Source organism: Leptinotarsa decemlineata, unplaced genomic scaffold (assembly GCF_025532065.1).
Source record: "Leptinotarsa decemlineata unplaced genomic scaffold, Ldec_3_MD MMD2_tig00000251_RagTag_RagTag, whole genome shotgun sequence".
In the NCBI taxonomy this organism is placed as follows: domain Eukaryota; kingdom Metazoa; phylum Arthropoda; class Insecta; order Coleoptera; family Chrysomelidae; genus Leptinotarsa; species Leptinotarsa decemlineata.
In genome coordinates this window covers 6,365,827-6,388,243 of record NW_027412547.1, presented here as the reverse complement: position 1 = coordinate 6,388,243, position 22,417 = coordinate 6,365,827, and the positions used below count along the sequence as shown (strand labels likewise).

At 35.5% G+C, this 22,417-nt stretch overlaps 1 protein-coding gene across 6 annotated transcripts in view; it reads right to left on the bottom strand.

Moving 5' to 3' along the window:
- The window catches only part of Atx-1 (Ataxin 1), a 333,854-nt gene extending 321,217 nt beyond the window's left edge, over nucleotides 1–12,637 (bottom strand). For all 6 annotated transcript variants that reach the window (XM_074173589.1, XM_074173595.1, XM_074173590.1 and 3 more), the window contains exon 1: nucleotides 12,352–12,637. The gene's annotated coding sequence lies outside the window, so the exon portion shown is untranslated. The remainder of the gene's footprint in view (nucleotides 1–12,351) is intronic.
- Nucleotides 12,638–22,417: the final 9,780 nt, after the last annotated feature.

Here is a 22,417-nt window from a genome sequence, read left to right as displayed (position 1 = left end):
GGGCAAATAAATGTGTTCGAAGAAACTCTCGAAAAATCATCACTGACAATGGTCGGGGTCATAAATATAGTCGAGAAGGGTCAACCACTTGGGCCCCAATTCCTTGTCTTAATCCATAGGAGGGTTAACAATGAGTACCTACTTGAAACATCCCAAGTGTTCGTTCTAAATATTCATCGTTTTTCGGCAAGAAATTTTCGTTTTCAAAGAAGAAAGCATTTCAATGATATGCAATGAGACAATACGAAAATAATAAGTAAAAATTAAAATAAAAGAATCAACATGAAAACCCAAGCAGATGGATACTTTGGACGACTACTCGATAATAGAGTTACGAAAAGGTAATTTCCTACCAAAAGTTTATAATATAAAATAAAAATCAATAAAGAAATAAAATGTTTCCAAACTAAGTAAAAAAACTCTATAATGATATAAAACCAGAATCAAATTCGAGCATCTCAGTAAATGCGTTAGTTGGTTGCAAACGATAAATATGTACATTTTCAATAGATTCGAATGAATGAGGAGAAAATTAATACACTAACAACCGATAATTGATAGATAACTGAATGCATATTTACAAAAAATGATTATGAAACGTAGCAGGTGGATAATCAATAAAACATTGCTTGTAATAATGATAAAAAAACCACCAGATACATAGATGCAATTGATATTATATTTTCTAAGATTGGTTGCCTACAGATTAAATAACTTTTGTCTACTGTGGATATAAGGTTTTCGTTGGGAAGTGTTTCGATTCCGGATAGATTACCTTCTTTATCGTCTGAAACGACAACCCCATACTTCTGATGGAGTGTCGCTATGCTAATCATGTAAATCAATAATCAGATAATCCACAATGACATGTATCATGGATTCATTTGACATGAATTCGTCCTCAAATTCCTCTGCTCGTTCACAACGAGATTTCCATTGATTGAAAAAAAACTGTTCAAAAAAATAGTCGCAATATTGCATGACATCGTTGAAATTAAATAAATATAGTTTAAAAACTAAAAAACGCGCTTTTAAAGGACATCGAACTGAATTTATTTTGCGTTTTTAAGTTTCGTATGCTATAAAAGCGTGTTTTTTAGTCTTTTTAAACTATATGTATTTTAACTAAACTTTGGGATCAATCAGACGTATATTGTTTTGAAAAATGACCATTGATGTTTTCCGAATCCGGAGAGGGAGCCTGAAAATCAACTACCAAGCTCAAGGCAGCAAGCGTGCAAAAGAGGGTTATAAATAAGGCATCAGGCAAGCGTGTTGATAAAAAAAAATACTTTTTTCAAATGAAGAAATACATGTAAAGTGAGTTTGAATTATATCAAGCAATAATGTCGATAATTATGTCAAATACAGATCCTGAGCTTGAGAGTTACAAACAAAGAATCATACATACATACCGGTGAAGCTGATATAAAGCGTGTAAAAAAACGTGTGCCTTTCGACAGATGTAATAACTTAACCTAATCTGAGTTGAAGTATTCAATATTGTTCAACTTGAGAAAAGCTCAGGCTATCACCTATAATTATATGTATATAAATGTGATGATGTAAGGAAAGGTTATTTATTAGGAATCACACGTTGAAAGGTGAGACCTCGTTGGTCCTTAGCTCGCACAAGTTTCGATTTCTGAGGGTTGTCGTTCATAGGGGTGCCATAGCTGGTTAGATTTTCATGATAATGTCAACAGTATATGTCTGTGGCACACTAAACACTGAGCGTCTGTACGACGAGAGAGAAGCCGGCATTTCGCTAACGTATGCGTGAGAGAAAGAGTAGGCAGACAGACTGGCACTGTAACGCGTTAGATAACGAAGCGGTTCACCCTCCCATAAGAAATCATCACGCTACGGCGGTAGACTTGTTGAATGCTTCTTGGAAGATTCTGTAATGTTCCGAGGATTATCTTCTGCTTGTTTCGTCAACTTTTTCATAATCACTTTCGAAAGTGGTGATAGTTTTACGTTATATGGTCACTGTCAACATTATATGTCGATCGCACACTGAACACTGAGTAGAGATGGGCCCAAAAGAACCGAACTGGTTTTTTGGAATAGGTATCAGTCAACTGTTCAGTGAACCTGTTTTTTTCATTGAACTGAACTTGTTCAGACGGTGAGTGGCTATTACAAAGACGCTTGCGCAGGTTGGTGCTGGAACTGGATGACGGGACCGCTCTGTGACTTGTGCTCTCAACTGCACTGAGCACTGACAAGTCATAATTGTTTTCCATGAAATTTTGAACATGAAAAATGCAAAAAGAATTAATTAAATACCTACCTGTTGCAAAATTGTAGGTCCCTGTCTCTGTGAATTCTCGTCAACGTGGGTTTTCACTGTTTTTCTAGTGGGTAAAATTTTCACCGTGGGATGTTTTTTAAATATGTGACGCTTTAAATTTGTCACGGAAGATTTGAAGAAAATAACCTGCTTGCAAATTTCACATGTTGCTAGTTGCAGTTGTTTCTCTATGATTGAAAAAAAAATCCAAATAGGGCTTAATCTTTTATTTATTTTACTCTAAAAATCAGAATATTACTGTAGTTTTTTCCCAACACCAAATCGTTATTTTTTACACCTCGACACGTGTTTCGATCACCAAGTGATCATCTTCAGAGAGGAAGATTAAAACTAGAAACTAATGCGAGCTAACCCTATTTATGCTTTAAAGGTAACCCATTCAGGTAAACCATCCAGGCGTACCAACCATACAGGTATACCAACCTAAATTAATTTTACAAATTTGCCTTATCTATTATTTACAATATATGTTTATATAAGACAATTTTCAGATATATAGAAATCAATTTCACAATATTGCCTATCCAAAATTATTTTTGCAATGTGTCTTTATGTAGTAATCAGTAAACCCAACAACATTATTTTATTTTATTTTAACAAGCTATATAGTATACTCTTTGGTATAGGTCCGTCATCGTCATTTATAATATTATTGTGTTTACTTATTTCTACACTCTCATAGGCATCTAGTTGCCTGTGATGCCTATTTTGAATTTCTTGTTTAGCCTCTCGATTCACTTTCTGAACTGCCTTCTTGGGTCGTGCTCATATAATGTAACGGTCTTTTATAGAAATCTGAAGTCGGTTCGATACTCGACTAGAGTTTTATCGGCGGCGGCGGTTGATTTCTTTCGCGGTGATATCATATGTTTGTTCGCTGAGTTGGCCGGCATATCAATTCTTTTTAGGGAAAGAAAGTTTTTGGCTTTCTACTACTCCATCTTGATACAAAAAATGAAATTATTGCAATAAAATTACAAAATTTCGGGACTTCACTATAATTTTCAACTCCTCGTGAGCAGTGTCGACTACATTTTCATCAATAATACTTTTTTCCACAATGAAACGGTTCAGCTCAATTTATTTTACTTATTTTATTTACCAATTTGTGTGCAACTCGACATCTAACAAACAATTTTTATTAATCAAAAAACTGAAAATGTGGAAATGGTTTCAGAGAACAACTAATTGGAAAATTGCAGTGTTTCCAAATGAATTATATTCAATTCATTCCACCAGACTGTTGTGGTCTGCTGTATTAATAATAAACCGAGGTGACTAACGCTTCGCGAGATGACTGACTAATGCCATAAACGTTAACCGCAGCATTTGCATAAATAATATTGTGCAAGAAGTGAACCCCAACAATATACATATCATAATTATATATGCGTCGTATGTAATATTTTGTCGGAATTTGTTCTTTATTAACAGAAATAGCTTTTAAATTCGTCATTTGTCGATGATCGAAGAACAAAGAGCTTTTGTCATAAGAAATTCAAACTGAGACAACGGGAGAATCACAGAATTTTAGTTTTCATTAAAATCACTTGTGTTAGATCCAACCTCCCAATAAAATAAAGAATCAACCCCAAAATTGTATTAATATACATAGACTAGTTAGGTATCTATAATAAAATATATAATTCCATAACTGAAGCTAGCATTAGACTGCCGTTATAATAGGGGAGCCCAAGCGGGGATTTCGGGATTTACTGAAGCGCGGCAGATTAATCTACAGGGGGATACCTTGTACCTGGTTAAGTACCACCACCAAATATGAGCCTCATATATAAGGCCGCCTGTGAGGGATGAAGGATCAAATTAGTAAAAAAAATTGATCATCAGAAATTCTCGAGCGCGTCAGATCAAGGTAGGGTGAGTTAATTACCTACTAAAAAGTGTATATTCCAGTAATCTGACAATTTGAGAGTGGCGCTACCGCTAAGCTTTCTTCTGGTAATATAAATTCTCGAAAATTTGATCATTTCAAAATGGATGAAGAATCATAATTCAAAATGTTTGGTAATGTTTCGGAACTCATTCGATACCATTTACATACCAAGCCCCGTAGAGCTTGGTTTGTAAATGATAAAACTCACCAAGGCGGCACCTTTCTGCAAGAATCGGATGGATACAGTATTTTTGTGGTTTTTTTGGCATCTGTTCCTTTACATAGTGAGGAAGGAGTATCTAACAGTAATAATAATTCCTCCACATTCATTTTAATAGCCTATAACTGGGGACAATTAACCGGCACCTGACGGAAGTTTGATCTTTCTCTTGAAGATGATCCCTTGGTCATCGAAACACATGTCGAAGTGTTAAAATGATGGTTTGGTGTCGGGAAAAACTCCAGTAATATTCGAGTTGTTCTGTTGGGTCATGTATTGAAACAAACTACTCAACTACTACTAAATTGAAACGGGTATATTTCAAGGAGACATTTTTGATTCGATTTTTTATCTGAAATGTACTGGATTTTTCTTGTTGAATCCTTTTATCTGATACACGTATTCATTTACATTTCGTTAGTCCGGAGGAAAAACGACATATGTCGAAAAGTAGCACTTTTCAGTACACGAGATTTAAGTTTTTAGTTTTTTTCAAAAGTTTTATAATTTAGTTCAGGACCTATACTAACTTTTCTTTTGCACAATGTTACCTAACTTAAAGATAATGGTGTTAAGTATCAGTTATAGTCTATTACAATTATTCATGTTGAATACTAATAGAGAGAAAAATTAAATAGATTCTGTAGTTTGACTTGTGTCGTTTTTAAACATTAGAAATTCTTGAAATTTGGAATTAACCTATGGCAAAATTCAAAAATATCAAAGGAAAGTATGGTACATTTTAGGGGTTTTTGTAGTTAGTTGTGAATGTATTGACCGTAAAAGTCGATAAATTTGCATTGGAATTATGGTCTAATTATTGGGTTACTATGGTAACACATTAACAGGTTACTTTTAACATTGTGAAGACTCATAATGAAAGAAAAATATTAACATGAATACGAAATATTCAAATAATGTAGGTGATCAAATAAAAGTAAAATGAGTATCAACATCATTTTTTTATTGTGGTTCAATTTGTTACAAATTTGAAAAGAAGTCCTCATAACATTGTGGTACACATTTTTTATCAATGATAATATACCTTCTGGTATTCCTGGTTTGACAAGGTAAGCAGGTTTCGAAGTATAATTTGTGATTGACCTTCTGCTGTTGACGATGCTAGTATTTCCTTGTGCTTTGAGGAGTTTGGCTTAAGTTTTTTGCCACTTCTCTTCCATTGTTATTCTTTTGTTTTCTTTTTTGAACAATACTTGTCTTTATTTTCACTTCTCTCTTCTTAACAGAAATGTTTCCAGGGGAGTGTAGTCAGGGTCTCTTATACTGTTGTCAGAGCGAAAGTTGCGTTCAGCATCAGATGAAACCTGAAAGGAAGCAACGTTATCAGATTCTGGAACCTGCACCAAAGCCGTCGTCAGTGTTGTATCATCAAAATCAGTCTCTCAAACTGAGAGTTGTGAAGAAGCCATAGGTAGTACAGCACAATAGGCCTCTGAACGTGTTCCGGAATCTCCGGTTAGCAGAAGGTATTCAGTCTCAAGTTGCGCAGATGATGCATTAAGCACAGGATAATCAGACTTGGGAAATTGTGCCGGAGCGGCATTCATCCAAATATTATAATTAGTATTGAAAGTTTGCCCAGAAGCAGAATTTTCCGCCTCCAAAAGTTGCTCAGAAGCATAGTATTCAGTTTCCAAGATTGGCATAGAGGCAGCAGTTATCACGTGGTAATCAGAATCACCAAGTTGCGCAGAAACCTCGTTTGCTGTGAAGCAATCAGCCATAGGAATTTATGTGGAAGCTGCCAATAGTTTAGCGTAATTTTCATCCGGAAGTTGCCCGTAATTGGCTGTTCCGCAGGTGCTTTCGATGAGACCAGGGAATTTTTTATTTGTGGTTGAGCAGGAACTGTTGTGGGAGTCTCTTCGTTGTCATTGGTTTCTGCAAAAAATGAGAACAAATAATATAAACCGATACTTGGTACCTACTTGAAGATCTACCAACCAAGATGAACAGTAAATACATAGTCCTTGACAGTTAAAACGTGTTAATTGGTTTTCAGCCGTTCGAAAAATTAAATAATTCACGTACTCATATTTCCTTCTGCTCACGTGCTCGAGTTGTAGATAGGATGTCCATAGTACGATGTTTGGACGAACATGGACCATCATTGACAGTCCATTGCATGTTGTTGTTAGCCAACAACATGAGTAAATTGGTACGTTGACTAGGCTTTCCTAAAAAGACGAAAGATATCACATAGGCATTTATTCTCAAAAATATTTCCGGCTTATTAACTTCAATCATATTTCTCAAGAAACCAATCATAACCTTAGGATTGTAGTGAATTTTCTAAATTATACGAGTTAATAATCTTGAAAAACGACACAAATTCGATTGTGTCGTTCTTGAACATTTTCAAACATGCATTTCGAGTATAAAAATATGAACCTACCATCTTGTGTCGTTTTTTCCGACATTGCGGTGACCACTTTCTAGGAATGCTCGGCCTCAAATAATTTGTGTCGCCTTTCTTGCTAACATGATAGGTGGTTCCCACGAAATGAAAAACGACAAAACTGCTATCTAGCTTACAAAAACTACACTACCGCTTGTGACATTTTTCCGGCTAAATTTAGTGTGTCTTCTCAATCGTCAGGTGTTGATAAGTCAAAACCTGATATTTTTGAGTTCCGGACTAACGATTTGATATTCATATCACGGGGATTGTGAGAAATGTAAAACTCTATTCAATGCTGGTGGTCGTCTTAGTTCAGATCAATCCATCAACAGAAAAAATTGAAACTTCAATTGATAGATCTGACCCACAGGAGACACAAACAAGGCAAGCTAAATTAAACCGTTCAATTGATTAATTAATTTCTTTAATGAATTGATTAGTAATAGAAATTTATTGATTAATATTAATTCCAACATCAAGGCAAATAATGTTGGATTTTATTTTCATCGGTCGTTGCAGTATAAAAAGTGGGCTTCGAGAAGGATTCTAAGGAACGGTATTTGATAAAGAGCAACAAACGAAGACGATCAAGCAATCCATACCCACGAATTTTAATTAGTAAACTGTCATGTCAAACACTGTCAGAGTCCTTAGAAATATCAAGCGCAACAGTTCCGTACTATAAATGTTTCTAGATCGCATTGTTCCAACAGTTGTTGGCAAATGAAAGGTCCCCTGTTAATTTCTGCTTCCGAAAACTATATTGATGCATGCTAATGCATCAATACTGTTATCAAAACTTCCTTCATGATTTTGGTTACCAGTGATAATTAACTGTTCTATACTTATTTGATAGATTTTGCTTGCACATCTGGATGCAGGCTATTTTCCAACAAAAAAGAATAACTTATCATAAATGGGTTAAAAAGTCTACAAAATACTGGTGCAAGTTCATTGAAGCCTTTCTAAATACGACAGTTACCCGCTCCATCAGGATCTAAAGCTTTGTTGATGTTGAGTTGTTCTATTATTCTTTTAATATTCAAGGTGGGTTTATAATAAATAATAGTTTAATAAACAAAAAAAACTCGCTTCAAAAGCAACACAAATTAAAAGATTGAAATTTAATTCTGAACTCATTCAAATAGTGTTCAACATCGATAATGAGTCTTTAATACGAGGAATTGGGCAAATTTTGGATATGCTGTTGGTTACCTCGTTAACGGTCAGATGGGGCGGTTCTGCCTAGTTCGAGGAAAGACACTCTGAAGGAATTCAATTTTCAATTATCGAAAATCATCGACTTCATGTTGATGATAGTCACTACCTTTTGCACTGACGAGTTGGCAAACAGCCCGAAACCAGTCTGCAAGTGTGTTCCAATAATTGAAAATCTATTGGGACAGTTGTATCGCCAACAGCATATGCAGGAATAACTTCAGTGAAGAATCCTGCACTGACGACTGTCGGATATAATCCAACGCCCTTCGTGGTATTAGCCAGGGGAGTAGTTGTTTTTTGATAGGTGTCAGTCCATTAACCTACAGTGTAGGGAGTTGAGAGAGGCTTGAACCAATTGTTCCTTTAGATGACCAGAATAATTTAATTCTGTAGTACAAAAGCGTGAGATGCTTTATTAAATCTTCATTATGTCTCCAATCTGGCAAACATGATCCTAAACAAGTATTTATAACAAGGTAACCTTATCGTGATAACTTTTCAACGATTCGTCCAAATTTCTCAGTGTGGAAGACAAAGTTCATCTACATAAAATACTTAAAACGACATATGTATCAATTTTCATAGGAATTTGACAGATATTCTCAAATGTGCAATTTAATTATATTTATGGCTCGGTATTTTGCATATAGTGGCTACCAAATAAGAGGTAGATAATATACTATCACGGACTGTTATTCAGAACTATTTAAGATAAACAATCTCATGGTACATTATCTGCACGTAGCTCCAACGCTGCCTACAGCGTTGGAGCTACGTGCAGCTCTCAGGAAGCAAGAATTTTTCCAACTTACCTAATACTTATCGTTATATTATGACCAAAATTATACAAAAACGTTGTAAATAACATGGTAAAAAATAATCAATTGATGAATGAAGGCCCATAATACAATTATAATAATTAAACTATAAATATTAAGGTAATATGCACGAAAGAAGAAAATTGAATTTATAAATGTTGCAAATAGTGTAGTTTTAGATTTTTTTCCCGCAATTTCAACTACCGGCTTATAAACTTGATGGAAAAAATATCCGTACTCTCACAAACACCGATAACAAATCACCCGTTGGAAAATCCTCACAAGGATTAAGAAATGTGATTGTTGAACTTTGCTCTCAAATCATTTTTCCATCTTTTCGCATCACCAAAATGTGTGAGGAAATGAAATGATTCTCTTATGAATCAATGAACTCAACAAAAGATGTATGGGCATACTGTAAATTTCCAAATATATCCTGTTTCTAGTTTGGATATGCTCTGAAATTATTATACACAACAAAACTTCTCTTCATCATGATTCCACAAGCGAAACGTCGTCAGTTTGATTGGCCAAAAGCGGTAAATCACACGAAAAATTTTAGACTTGAAAACGTTGGCGATTGTGTTAGGGTTGCCTTTACTTCTAGTAAAAGTTGAAGGATCATTCTTCAGATTATCGTAGGTTTCGAAAAACGTTTCACCAACGTGTTTTTTTCCCAGTCCGTTATCGTAAATGTACCGTCATTATCATTAGCAGATAAAAATTAGAGCAAATTTATTGAAAACAATGGAGACGAAACTTCAATGTCGCATATATCGGGAGTAGGTATATGACTTGATATGTGATCCTTGTCCAAAACTAAATAGTGGTCAAACGGGGAGATCCTTTTTCCAACGAATTGAAGAACATAGGAGTATTTTCTTGAATGTGAAGACCATTTCAACATTAACAAACCTCTTCTGGCATAGGTTCAATCACGACCGGAAGCGGAAGGTTCGACACCCAATCGTTTTGAATGCTTGTAAATTATTAGATTTAAGAATTCTCAGAATTAACCGAATGACCAAACGTGTGACCAAATTGTCCTCTACTGAATATGTTTTTGAAGTGGAAATTGTTAAGTAGTTTATTATATGTCCATTTGATGATTTGGTGAATTTTTTTCTATACTGTTTATATTTTTGATCAGTCTATACCTGAACTCTGGTAAAATCATTAGTCATCAAGTAAGTAGGAAGTCATACGATTCAAATTGTTATATTATATAAAGCATTAGGTAGAGTTCAGTCAGTAAGAACACACCTACGGAAGCTATTGTTTAGTCAAACACATGTGCGGTTTTGTAAACTATTCATGGAAAATCTCACAATAAATTGTTATACATTACGTATTTTCAGCAAGCATTGGCCAATTATGAAATAATTCATCATGTTTTGCTTTGCCATCACATCTAATTATCAGTATGTCATCATTAGATTCAAGCTTGAAGTTACAACAATAACAGCGGCTAGAACTCCCAAAATACGCTTTAAGTATTCTTGTTGAGGCCCTTAATAAATCATTTCATTCTGGCAGATTTCCTACATGTCTGAAACTAGCAATATTCATTCCGCTTCATAAAGGTCAAACTTCAAACTTCCGGCCTATATCATTGCTTCCGACAATCTCAAAACTAATTTAAACACTGGTTAAAAAGGGAATGCCTACCTTCTTAAGTAATCATAACATATTATGCGAATCTCAATATGGATTCCAAAGCCATAAAAACACATGCGACGCAATCTTCTTTTTTCTGGTTTAACTAATAACGAATCTATTGGGGCAGTATTCTGTGATTTCTCAAGATTGTTCCACTGCGTGAACTATGAAACACTATTATTTTAACTTCAGTGCTTTAGAGGATTGTCATATAACTGGCTTTACAGGTATCTAACAGGCAGGAAGCAGTAAAATTACAAGGAAATACATCGCATATTGAGAATCAATCATCAGGTGTACCACCAGGTTCGGTTCTGGGTCCTATTCTTTTTCTGCTTTATCTGAATGATCTGGTAACCATTAACATTGAAGGGAAGTTCACACTTTTTGCGAATGACCAGCACGATCCTTGAAGATAATCTCAGAGACATCATATCTCTGGATCTTTATAGGGTTAAACAATGGTACTATTCAAACTCCTTATGCTTCAACACAAATAAAACAAACATAGTTTGCTTCAAACTCAATTTTGACGACTTGCTTATAGAAATCACGCTATAGTTAACAAAAGTCACACAAAAGTTTTAGGTTATTTATAGATGATAAATCAAAATTTGATTAGCATATAACAAATTTATGCAAAATAATAGCATCTGGCTGCTAAGCAGTTCGTGTTTTTTCTAACGAACTCAATCAATCCTCAGTCAACACTGTGTATTTTTTTGATAGAGTCGCACTTGAAATATAGAATTGCATTTTGGGGCTTTTGTAGTCTGCAACTACTAAATTCAGTATTCGTTCCACAAAAAAGGCTGCCAGATACAAATATAGGGCAAAATCACAAGACCACTGCAAACCACTTTCCATCAGTCAGAGAATTCTTACTATACCTTATACCTATATTCCTTCTAGAAACTGTTTGCCTAATTCACAAAAAATACTCCAAATTAGCAGCAAATAATGACAGACGTTACCATACGAGAGGAAGTCGGAATTTACCCTTGCCAATCTCAAAATCAGCAATTACAAAAATTTCTTTGATATACGAGAGCAAGAAAATATACAAACACCTCCATATGTGCTATAGGGCATGGGCAAATTTAAAACAATTCAGAAAATTACTTAAAGGAGTACTTCTGCAAAAAGCCTACTTTGAAAATATTAAGAAATATTGAGATGATGAATTGGAGGGTTTTTTTTTTAACAGTATTTCAGATGCTTGATATCTGAAATGATTTCTTTATTTATCATCTGTAATGTTTAATTTATGTGTACATGTTTTATTTATATGTATATGTACATTTTTTCAACCCTATAATGATAGTTCACTGTATATCATAATTTCAATATTTTTCAAAACATTGTTGACTTCATAAAGTTTCACTAGCTTTGTCAATAAGGATATCTTAAACAATAAAGCATGATTGATTGATTGACTTGTGTCTGACTCTCAATACAGTTCATATAATCAATATTGGAAATTATTAAAATACATTATTATTCCTAAAGTCTTGTATTGTGCTAAGTAAATACAAACTGTTTCTGTTATCTTTTTCTGTCCTATTTTGTTACATAAACATATATTCAATATCTTCTTGTATCTATTTTTATAGTTTTACATGACTGAGTAGCGATAGTTAAAATGTGTAATTTTGTTTGTTTTTTTTTATCTAATTATCTCAATCAAGCTTTGTCAATAAAATATGAATTTTCAGACAATAAAGCATATTTTGACTTTGACTTGACTTGAACCGACTAATGAAACGGCAGATTTAATTTTTGAATGCACATTCCACTTACTTGTGCAATATTACTCAACGTCCAGTTCGTGAATTCAGCACAGTCACCGCAGCCAGAAAGCACTGAACCACATCAAGTTCTAGTCACCATCGATCTCAAAAACAAGTTTTACCAGGCCATGAAATTGAACACTCCAGCCAACTATCGAATCAACAATCCTTACACCTCCGCGCTATGACCTGTCCGTCGCAATTATTCAAATTCAAAACAGTAGCCGGCGCCGCAAAGCTTTTTTCCGCTTCGACCATGTAGAAATACGATCAAACTGTTGCTATAGTGCTCAGCAAGTCGGCTGTGCGTACGCGTTTTCCTTTACTACTACGCTACTACTGGAATGTGGTGGGGTTACTACGAGCAGCGGACCGAATGAACTCGAAGCCTACTAGACGGTGCGGCGCGATTACAACGCAGCCGGTCCGCTGGGGTAAGAGAGTTCAGGGCGTGTAGGAGATGATGCTTTGAAGATGAAGTGGCTGAGGCACAGTCCGCGCTCTTTCTGTCCCTCTCTCTCGTACGATTTTTAGTCTAGTTCACCAATGCCTTTTCGCAACTTTTGTTTGAGTTCGCCTTCGCCGAAAATTATGATTCATGTGACATTCGATTCGTAATTTCACGTAATTTCACCTCAGCCAAGTTCCTCAAATAATTAGTTTGGGAATTATCAACAATTTAATTGAACATGAACGTTTCCCACGATTCAGGCGCTTTAGCAACATCAAATATCAATAGAAAGGATTGGAAAAATGTAAATATCAGGTTGTCGATTTTAATGATATGTGTTTTTGTAGCTCCTCACTTCAAAACATATTTATTCTACTGTTTCCTGGTCAATACTTATTGACAGATAATTTTGTAGTATATACTCTGTTCATTTTCTCCAAATTTTAATTAATAATATTGATGATAATAAGCAGGGATGGTCACTAATACCCTTGTCCACAGGGCTAACCAACCGGTGGACCCAACACTTGGTTCCCAGTAATCGCTGGCTCCCACTATCGACCCACTCGGAGGGGTCAGAGGCAAGGTGGTGGGGCCCATAACGATGATTTGCCTACCGCTGACAACCCTGGCAATGAAACCGGACGCTTTGAGTGGACGCATGAGCTAAGAGATAGCCTTGTGCATTGCTACGAGAGTAGTGAGCCTGCGCGAAGAGGGTACATGGCGAGATTGCATGCTCTGTGGTGTGAAACACATCCGGAGCATGCCGCCTTTCCCGCCCAGATCACGTGTCACGTGTCTTATCTTCGGAGGCAGGGTTATTTAGCTCCTTCCCAGCCTGCTAACGAAGTGGTAGAAGTGACAGTTCTGCAACACGTTGGCATGGCTGGAGAGGAGGCTCACACCATACAATGGAGACGACAATCAGAACACGCAGGGCGCTCCATAGAATTAGGCCCCTGAAACCACAAGAACTGGCTTGTTTGGATACGGAGGTTCACAATGTTCTAACTAACAGAAGAGGCCTACATCTGTCAAATCAACACCGCCGTGTATAGCGTCGTCCACTCGCTTTCTGAATCGGAAGGGCGAAATCCCGGCCTTGCGATTCGGAAGATTGAACGGCGTGTGCACAAGGTGGAGGCTGAGATCACGTCGGCGAGAAAACACGCATCTCGTATCCAATGTGTGATGGATTACAGGGCGGTCAACAAGCCTTTCACGACCGCAGTGCGGCGAATAGCCGCCAAACTACGACGTATCCATCACACTTCAAGTCAAGACGTACTGCTGATCATCAACCAGCACTGCCTTGGTAGGATACGAATGCTAGTGGCTGCTAAGAAGTCACTAGTGAGGCGGGCGAGAAGTATCGCGGAAAATCTTAGGTTCCGCGAGAAACCTTTTCGCTTATTCCGAGAGCCTCCACGTGTTGTGGATAATCCGCCGACCGCTGATCAGGTGGAATCCTTCTGGAAGGATATCTATGAACACCCGCAGCCACTCAACTTAGACACTCCAGCCTTAGCGCAGATCTAAGCTTTCAACAGAGAGCTTCGACAGCCTGACTTCAATGAACTGCGCAACCCGATGACTCCGGTTGACGTTCGAAGACCTCTTGTGGGTTTCAAGATCTTTGCTGCTCCAGACCCAGATGGGCTGAACACTTATTGGTGGAAGAAACTACCAAGCACTCACCGCCATCTGGCCAGAGTTTTCAACCCATGGCTGGACGGAGAGCAGCCGATTCCGGATTCATAACAAATTGTTTCAAATGAACGAATACAAAAAAAGAACCATTTTTTCACGGAGAAAAAAGATTAATAAAAATAATTCAAAACACGCACTTCTTCCGAAGAAAAAAACAGAACTATAAACATTTTCTCGATGCGCGTTTCATCAACCAAGTTGACATCTTTAGGAGATGAAGTAGACATCCTTTTTCATCTCCTGAAGATACCAACTTGGATAGGGACGAGAAGGGTGTTGGAGTTCTAGGATAACGATTCGAAGAATATCCATTGATATCAAAAATAAAAAGGCCACAAATGCGCTTTCATGCAATGATGTTTTATTTGAGATACAGTTTTTCCTTTAAAAAAATCAATTTTTGTTAAATAATTCAAAAATGAGTTATCTCAAAAATAATGCATTTGTTCACAACAATTTTATAAAACAATAATAGTGAACAATATAAAAACCTGACGTTTATCAATATAAAATCAACACAGTCTGAATACTCAAAAAACATTATTTCCATTCAATATTCATTTAGGATATTTATTCAACCTCTTTGTTCATGAAGAACAGGAAAATTAAACATTTTCAATTTTTTCAGCTAGGATATTTTCTGAAGCCCTTGAAGAATACCTTCAAAAAAGAAAAAAAATCCAAGCTTCATATATATATATATATATATATATATATATATATATATATATATATATATATATATATATGTTTTGCCACTTCCTTGAGTGCTATGTCCGATTAAAAAATTCCTTTATCTATATCAAGACACTCGATAACCTTCGTATTTATAGCAGTCAAGCTGCTGGAAAATAATTACATGAAAATCAAAAGATAAATAAATAAGTACCATTCTGATCATTCCCATATTGATTTCAATTTAAGAGCCACCGGTAGACAGCTGTTTCAGACTATTGGGCATCGTCAGTAGGTATTGGGCAGGCGGTCCTCGATTGAAGACAAAATGTGGAAAACCAATAAAATTGTCAATTAACAATTAGAAAGAAACTTGTACTAAAAATGTTGTACAGGTGATTTATTGTTCATTCAATTATTGAGTAAGGATCTAATCTTTTTATTTCTTGATATTCAAATTCAAGAGTATGTGTGTTTACTACGAGGACCAAACTTATATTTTGAAGTATCAGTACCGAATTGAGACTGATGAAGTCTGTAGCAGAAGCAGACGAAACGTTTGTTACTTCAATTTCCATTTGACAATAGCCTACTATCCCGGATTTTATTCTATTCATTCGTGACTCCGGTCGTCAAAGCCTATGTTCCTATATAGAAATATATGTTTTGTTAAAGCGCCCGAATTTGGCGCGGACAGAACCTTTCCGTTTTCATCTAAATTCTTTCGGCTCAATTGAAAGTATAAATATTGGTGTAACGCCGGAAGAAAATTTTCTTTTCCTTGAAGATTATTTCAACTTTGATTTCAGTTTCTAGATTATTCATAAAAAACGGATCAAATCAAATCAAATCCAATATGGTTTATTGTCCAAAGTATAAACTCGTTGACAAAGCTAATCATGTATATATGAGTTTCACTATAATAACTATACATTATACATATACATTGGTTTAATGTATGTGTCATACTGAAATATGGTTACGATTTTTAGTGCATAGCTAAAAAAATTATAGATAAATAAATGAATATGCATATATAAACGCACATAAATACCACACACATACATATTTATATACAGGGTGTTTCAGAATTCGACGGACAAACTTATATCACGTCAGTCCTCTTGCAAAATGATGAAAAATGAGGTAGGACATGTGTGTCCGGAAATGAGCCGTTTCAGAAATACAGGGCGTTGAAGTTGCAAAATAAAAAGACCCTTTTCGTCGTAGCTCCCGGACTAAAAGGAATAAATTAATGAAACTCAGCAAATCGATTACGAGCTAGAATGTGCTTCCTCCAGTGGTATGTTTGCTTCAGTATCAGTAGCCAGTGGCGTTCCAGCGGGGTAATAGCTTATATTTCCCCCCTTATTTTTTACGCCACTGACTTTATATCCACAACCGTCTTTTTTTTGAATTCCTTGATCAATTTTACGTAAAAACCAAATAAACATTCACTATGAAAAAACCAGTAGTTTTCGAGAAAAATTGAGTTGAACTGATACGTGCATTCTTATATGGGAATAATCGATTAAAATAATCGAAATTCCAAAACCAAAATTATTTGAACTCTTTTATGATTTTAACAATAATTTAGCGCTTGCAAGTGATGGTAATTATTGTGGGTTTTCTATCATCGTACCAATTTTTGTTATGTTTAGCATATTGTAATGACAAATCATAACTCTTGAGGCTTATTTTCGTGCCTGTCAATAGATTTCATTGTTGAAATGTTTTCATTGTTCTCAGATCTTCGAGTGACTTTGTGATCTGAAAAAAAGTGACCCAAATAAAATTTGCGATCATTCGAAATCTCGACTGAGTTAGGCCCCAATAATCCTAAAATAACACCATTATTCTGGATTTGGGGAAAATTATTTTTTGTTCACAATTATCCTGTCTTTCCCGTTCGTGAAATCACACTTCTCTTTGTAGAATCGTAAATATCTTGAAGAATATTCATTAATAAGAAAACGAAAAACATTCTCAAAGTATACAGTGTTTTCAAATTTTCACAAATGAAGCCGAAAAACAAAATTTTACCAGTAGACTCTAATTATACGCCTGAAAAAAAGAAATGTATTTGGAAGAAGTCAATTTATTTGAATAAACATCTGATAAGATCTTCGCTAACTCTAGTCAGTAAATGAAGTTTTTTAAATAAATGAAGAAATGGAAGTTGTCTATTTACAGCTAATTACATAACTCTTAGTTGGATGTCGGTACTCAAAATTCATCTTTGAGTAGAAATATCATGTTCAAAATATACCTTCTCTACACATATTTTAGATAATGTGATAAGAAACAATACTGTTGAAATTCTAGAACAGTGAGTCATAAACACGAATTTCTTTTTGAAATTTACATTGAAAATTCAAATGTGCTTTTGAATAATAATGAGAACATCTGATGAATAATCAATAGGGCAATTGTTCGAATTTTTTTCCGTCAACACTTATACACGATCTGCAACGGCGCAACATAGAAAATCGCACTTTTTCAAATGATTCTAAATTTTCGGCAATCGTTATCGATGCAGCTTGAATGCGGGCGACTAATTCTTCTTGGCTTTTTGGTTCAGTTTCATAAACCAGTGACTTCATATGACCCCAAAGAAAATAGTCAACAGGATTCAAATCTGGTGATCTGGCAGGCCATTTGTGGGGTCCACCTCGACCAATCCAATTGTCACCGAATTTCCGATTTAGGTCCTCTCTAGCAGCTAACGAAAAATGAACAGAAGCACCGTCGTGCTGAAACCACATTCCATTCCGGATATTCAGAGGAACATCTTCTAACAATTCAGGCAATACTTCTCCCAAGAAAGTGCTATAATTGTCCCCATTCAAATTATCTAGTAAAAGATAAGGACCAACTAAACGGTTTTCTACTATTCCTGCCCAAACATTCAATGAAAATTTTGTTTGATGGCCATGAGGATGAATAGCAAAAGGATTTTCCTCGGCCCAAATATGGCTATTGCGAGAATTGAAAATACTTCCCCTTGTGAATTTTGCTTCATCAGTGTATAACACTTGCTTGATAAATTCCGGATTATTTCTCCACATACTTAAAAACCATCGAGAAAATTCAATTCGATCTGGATAGTCCTCTGGTTTCAGTGCCTGAACTTTTCTCAGTCGATATGGGTATAACTGCTGTTCATGCAAAGTCTTCCAAACAGATGATGAAGACACATGCAGCACTCTAGCTATAGATCTACTACTTTCAGACGGATGTTCAGCAGCATAGTTCAATATCTCCTCTTCTGTGATATAATTTCTTACAGTTCTCTGTATACCTGCATTCCTTCTGGTAATTAAAAAACTTCCTGTTTCCCTGAGTCTTCTGTCCACGTTTTCGAACGTGTTCCAATTAGGAATTCTTTTTCTTCTAGGAAAATTTTCACGATACATTCTTTGTGCCAACCTTCCATTTCGTCCCGATTTTCCATAAATAAGGTGCATGTCCGCTAACTCTTCGAATGTAAAATTCATTTTTATTATACGAAATACACAATCAAACACTTTCTGACAGCTACGTTAACTTGGAAGTGTCATACGAATCTCATTTCATTTCCACAGCCCCCTAACAAATTTATTGTTGTCAATGAATAAAGTAATCCTCATTGCTTAGGTGGATCAAAGATTGTTATAAGTCACGTGAATGTATTCTGAAACTATTCAACCAGTGGCTGAAGAACTCGAGAATATCGGTACAGTTATCTAACAAAACTATAATAGATATGCCCAGGAAACATTGTAGATGGCTAAGGTTGAAACAAGTAATGGTATTTTGGTTAATCGATAAAACTTGGATTTTTACCCAGTGAGAGAAGATAATTCGATAAAACATTCTGAGTTCAGTTTTGCCAACTATTCGTAATTGTCTTTGAAAATCGTTTGGATGGAACATTTTATTAAAAAATAAATCTCGAGGTAAAGCCATTCAGTAGGTCTGCGGGCTCACAACATATCTGCAAAAAAAGTTGGTAAAATGGTAGAAAATCCGCAATATGTTGCCGAAGTGAATAATTTTTCAAGCACACAATGAATGGTAGAATGATGAAAGAGTTCAAATAATTTCGGTTTTGGAATTTCGATTATTTTACTCGATTATTAATATTCCCATATGAGAATGCACCTATCAGTTCAACTCAATTTTTCTCGAAAACTACTGGTTATTTCATAGTGAATGTTTATTTGGTTTTTACGTAAAATTGATCAAGGAATTCAAAAAAAAGACGGTTGTGGATATAAAGTCAGTGGCGTAAAAAATAAGGGGGGAAATATAAGCTATTACCCCGCTGGAACGCCACTGGCTACTGATACTGAAGCAAACATACCACTGGAGGAAGCACATTCTAGCTCGTAATCGATTTGCTGAGTTTCATTAATTTATTCCTTTTAGTCCGGGAGCTACGACGAAAAGGGTCTTTTTATTTTGCAACTTCAACGCCCTGTATTTCTGAAACGGCTCATTTCCGGACACACATGTCCTACCTCATTTTTCATCATTTTGCAAGAGGAATGACGTGGTATAAGTTTGTCCGTCGAATTCTGAAACACCATGTATATTTTAAATGAACGAATAGTCAGACATTAACAGGTAAATAAGGAAGTCAATAGATAAAATATATAAATAAGTAAGATAAACAGACACTGTTTTCAAAATTGCAGGAGTTATTAAAATCAACATAAGCAGTGATTGAACAGGGAATAATTTTATTTCAGAATTCCATCCCTATCTTTATCAAAGTACTCTTCAACACTATAAAACACCTGGTCAATGAGAACTTGCTTTACAGACTTCCTTTACTGATAAGTTGATTGGATATCTTTAAGACTGGTCAGTAGATGGTTATATATTTTAGCTGCATTATAGATCAATGAGTTTTTAATCAAATTTGATGATGGAATAGGCAGTCTCAATTTGTCGCTTTGGCGAGTGAAACCAATAACAACATCGTAAGATGTTTTGTTCTTATGTACTAGGCACATAGTTTCGAGTATGAATAAAGAAGAAAGTGTTAGTAATTTTTGCTTCTTGAACAAGGGTTTACAAGACTCCCTAGTCCCAACTTTGCACAGATATCGGATGGCACGCTTTTGGAGAATGAAGACTGTATTGAAGTGTTGTTGGTTGCAGGTGCCCCAGAATGATATGCTATATCTTAAATGCAATTCAACCACAGTGTGGTATACAATTTTTGTAGTTACAATACCCAATTCATTCGACACCGTTCGTAAAGCATAACATGCCGAAGCTATTTTTTTGCTCAGCAAATCAATATGATTATTGAAATTGAGGTTGCTGTCCAGATTGATTCCAAGAAATTTATTTAGTTTTTTGTTTGATATAATATCATTACCCATCGGAATGCCTGACAAGTTGCAATTGAATGATATCAGATTGGTTTTTTATATATTGAAATATAGCAGATTGGAGTTGCACCACTCTCTCACTTCAAGAATATCTTGCGCTATTTTGTTTTGAAGATCATTTTCATTAGTTTCATGCCACAGGATGGTTGTATCATCTGCAAAAATTGTGAACGTTCCCTCAAAATCAATATAAGCTAGATCATTAAAATACAACAAAAACAATACTGGCCCCAGTACCGAGCCTTGGGGTACTCCGTATCTAACAGAGACAATATCTGACAGCGTGTCAGCATTTGTTTTTGAATTGAACCCTTCATAACTTTTGAACTATTTGTTTGAAAAACTTGATTCAATCATTAAATTAGCCTGGATGAAATCAGGAGTCCAATGTCATCTCAAAGATAACTTTCGGTGGAGACGAACTGAAGACATGCGAAATGGCATTCTTGAACTGGACTATTGACGGGCTAGATTCGTAGATTCTTTGTTTCGAATGTCGATGGCACGTAGAATACTGCGCGAAAGGTCTTTTGATTGAAAAGTTCGTGGGCAATTCATGTTTATGCAGGTGTGTTGCTGGGAGAGTAATGCACATCTATTGAAGGGATCGATTCAGACAGTTGTAATGGTGGGTAATAAAAGTGCTGGATGATTGGGTGTGAATGTAGTTTGTGATTGATGATGTTAATCGACAGAGGACGTCAAGTTTACGATTTGAAAGGCGTGGGTGTGTTCAGGGAGTTGAAAGAATTTTCAATCTTTGACAGCGTATACAGATCATGGAGATTGGTGCCATTGCAAGATCTCGCATACTGAGTCATATATCGGTTTATAGTTCAAGTAAACGATATAGTGCAACCTGCTTTCCTTCAATAATATAGTTAGGAATCTAACTAATTTCGTTATTCAATTATCATTTCTGATTATATAAGAATCACAATAACTTCCTTTATTTTGAGTATTTCAATATTAAATTCTACAAAAAGGATTTGAAGCTTTATATCTTCTATTAATTACACAACACAACAAAAAAATATTTTTTGAATGTTTCCTACACTAAATTAGTCAATTTCTACTAATTTTGGGGTGATAAAAACGAAAATAACAAGGAAAAATTTTTATTAGCTCTGGTTTTTGAGATACACATTACTTAATCTTAAAGAGTAGTTATACTATACGTGAAAAGTGAAAGTACATAAAACAATATTGTTATGTTTCTTTTAGAATATTTTAAGTACAAAATTAATAAAAAAAACAGTATTCTTAGTGTTTTGACAAATAAAAGAAGTTTGTACCACCAAATTTCAATTAAGTCCATCCGATTCGTTGTAAGATCGCTGTCGTTTAGCTTGTCTTTTATAAAACACTTCTGGAGCATCCCTACACACAGACCAGCAGTAGTCTGCAAGCATTGCTTCATTCCAACGGCCCTGATATCTCTGTTCCATTAAGGCAATGTCTTGATGGAATCTTTCTCCATGTTCGTCACTCACAGCTCCACAGTTTTGTGGGAAGAAATTAAGATGAGAGTGAAGAAAATGAATTTTTAAGGACATGTTGCATCCAAGTTGGTGGTAAGCTTGAAGAAGCTCTTTAACCAATGCTGTGAAGTTATCATCTCTTTTGTTACCTAAAAACCCATGTACAACCCCCTTAAAGGCTTCCCAGGCTCTTTTTTCATTTCCTGTTAAAATCATGTCAAAAGCAGGATCATTTACGATTTCAAGGATTTGAGGCCCAATAAAGATGCCTTCCTTGACTTTAGCATCACTCAACCTGGGAAACTTTGCTCTCAAGTACTTAAAAGCTTGTCCTTCCTGGTCCATGGCCTTCACAAAGTTTTTCATTAGTCC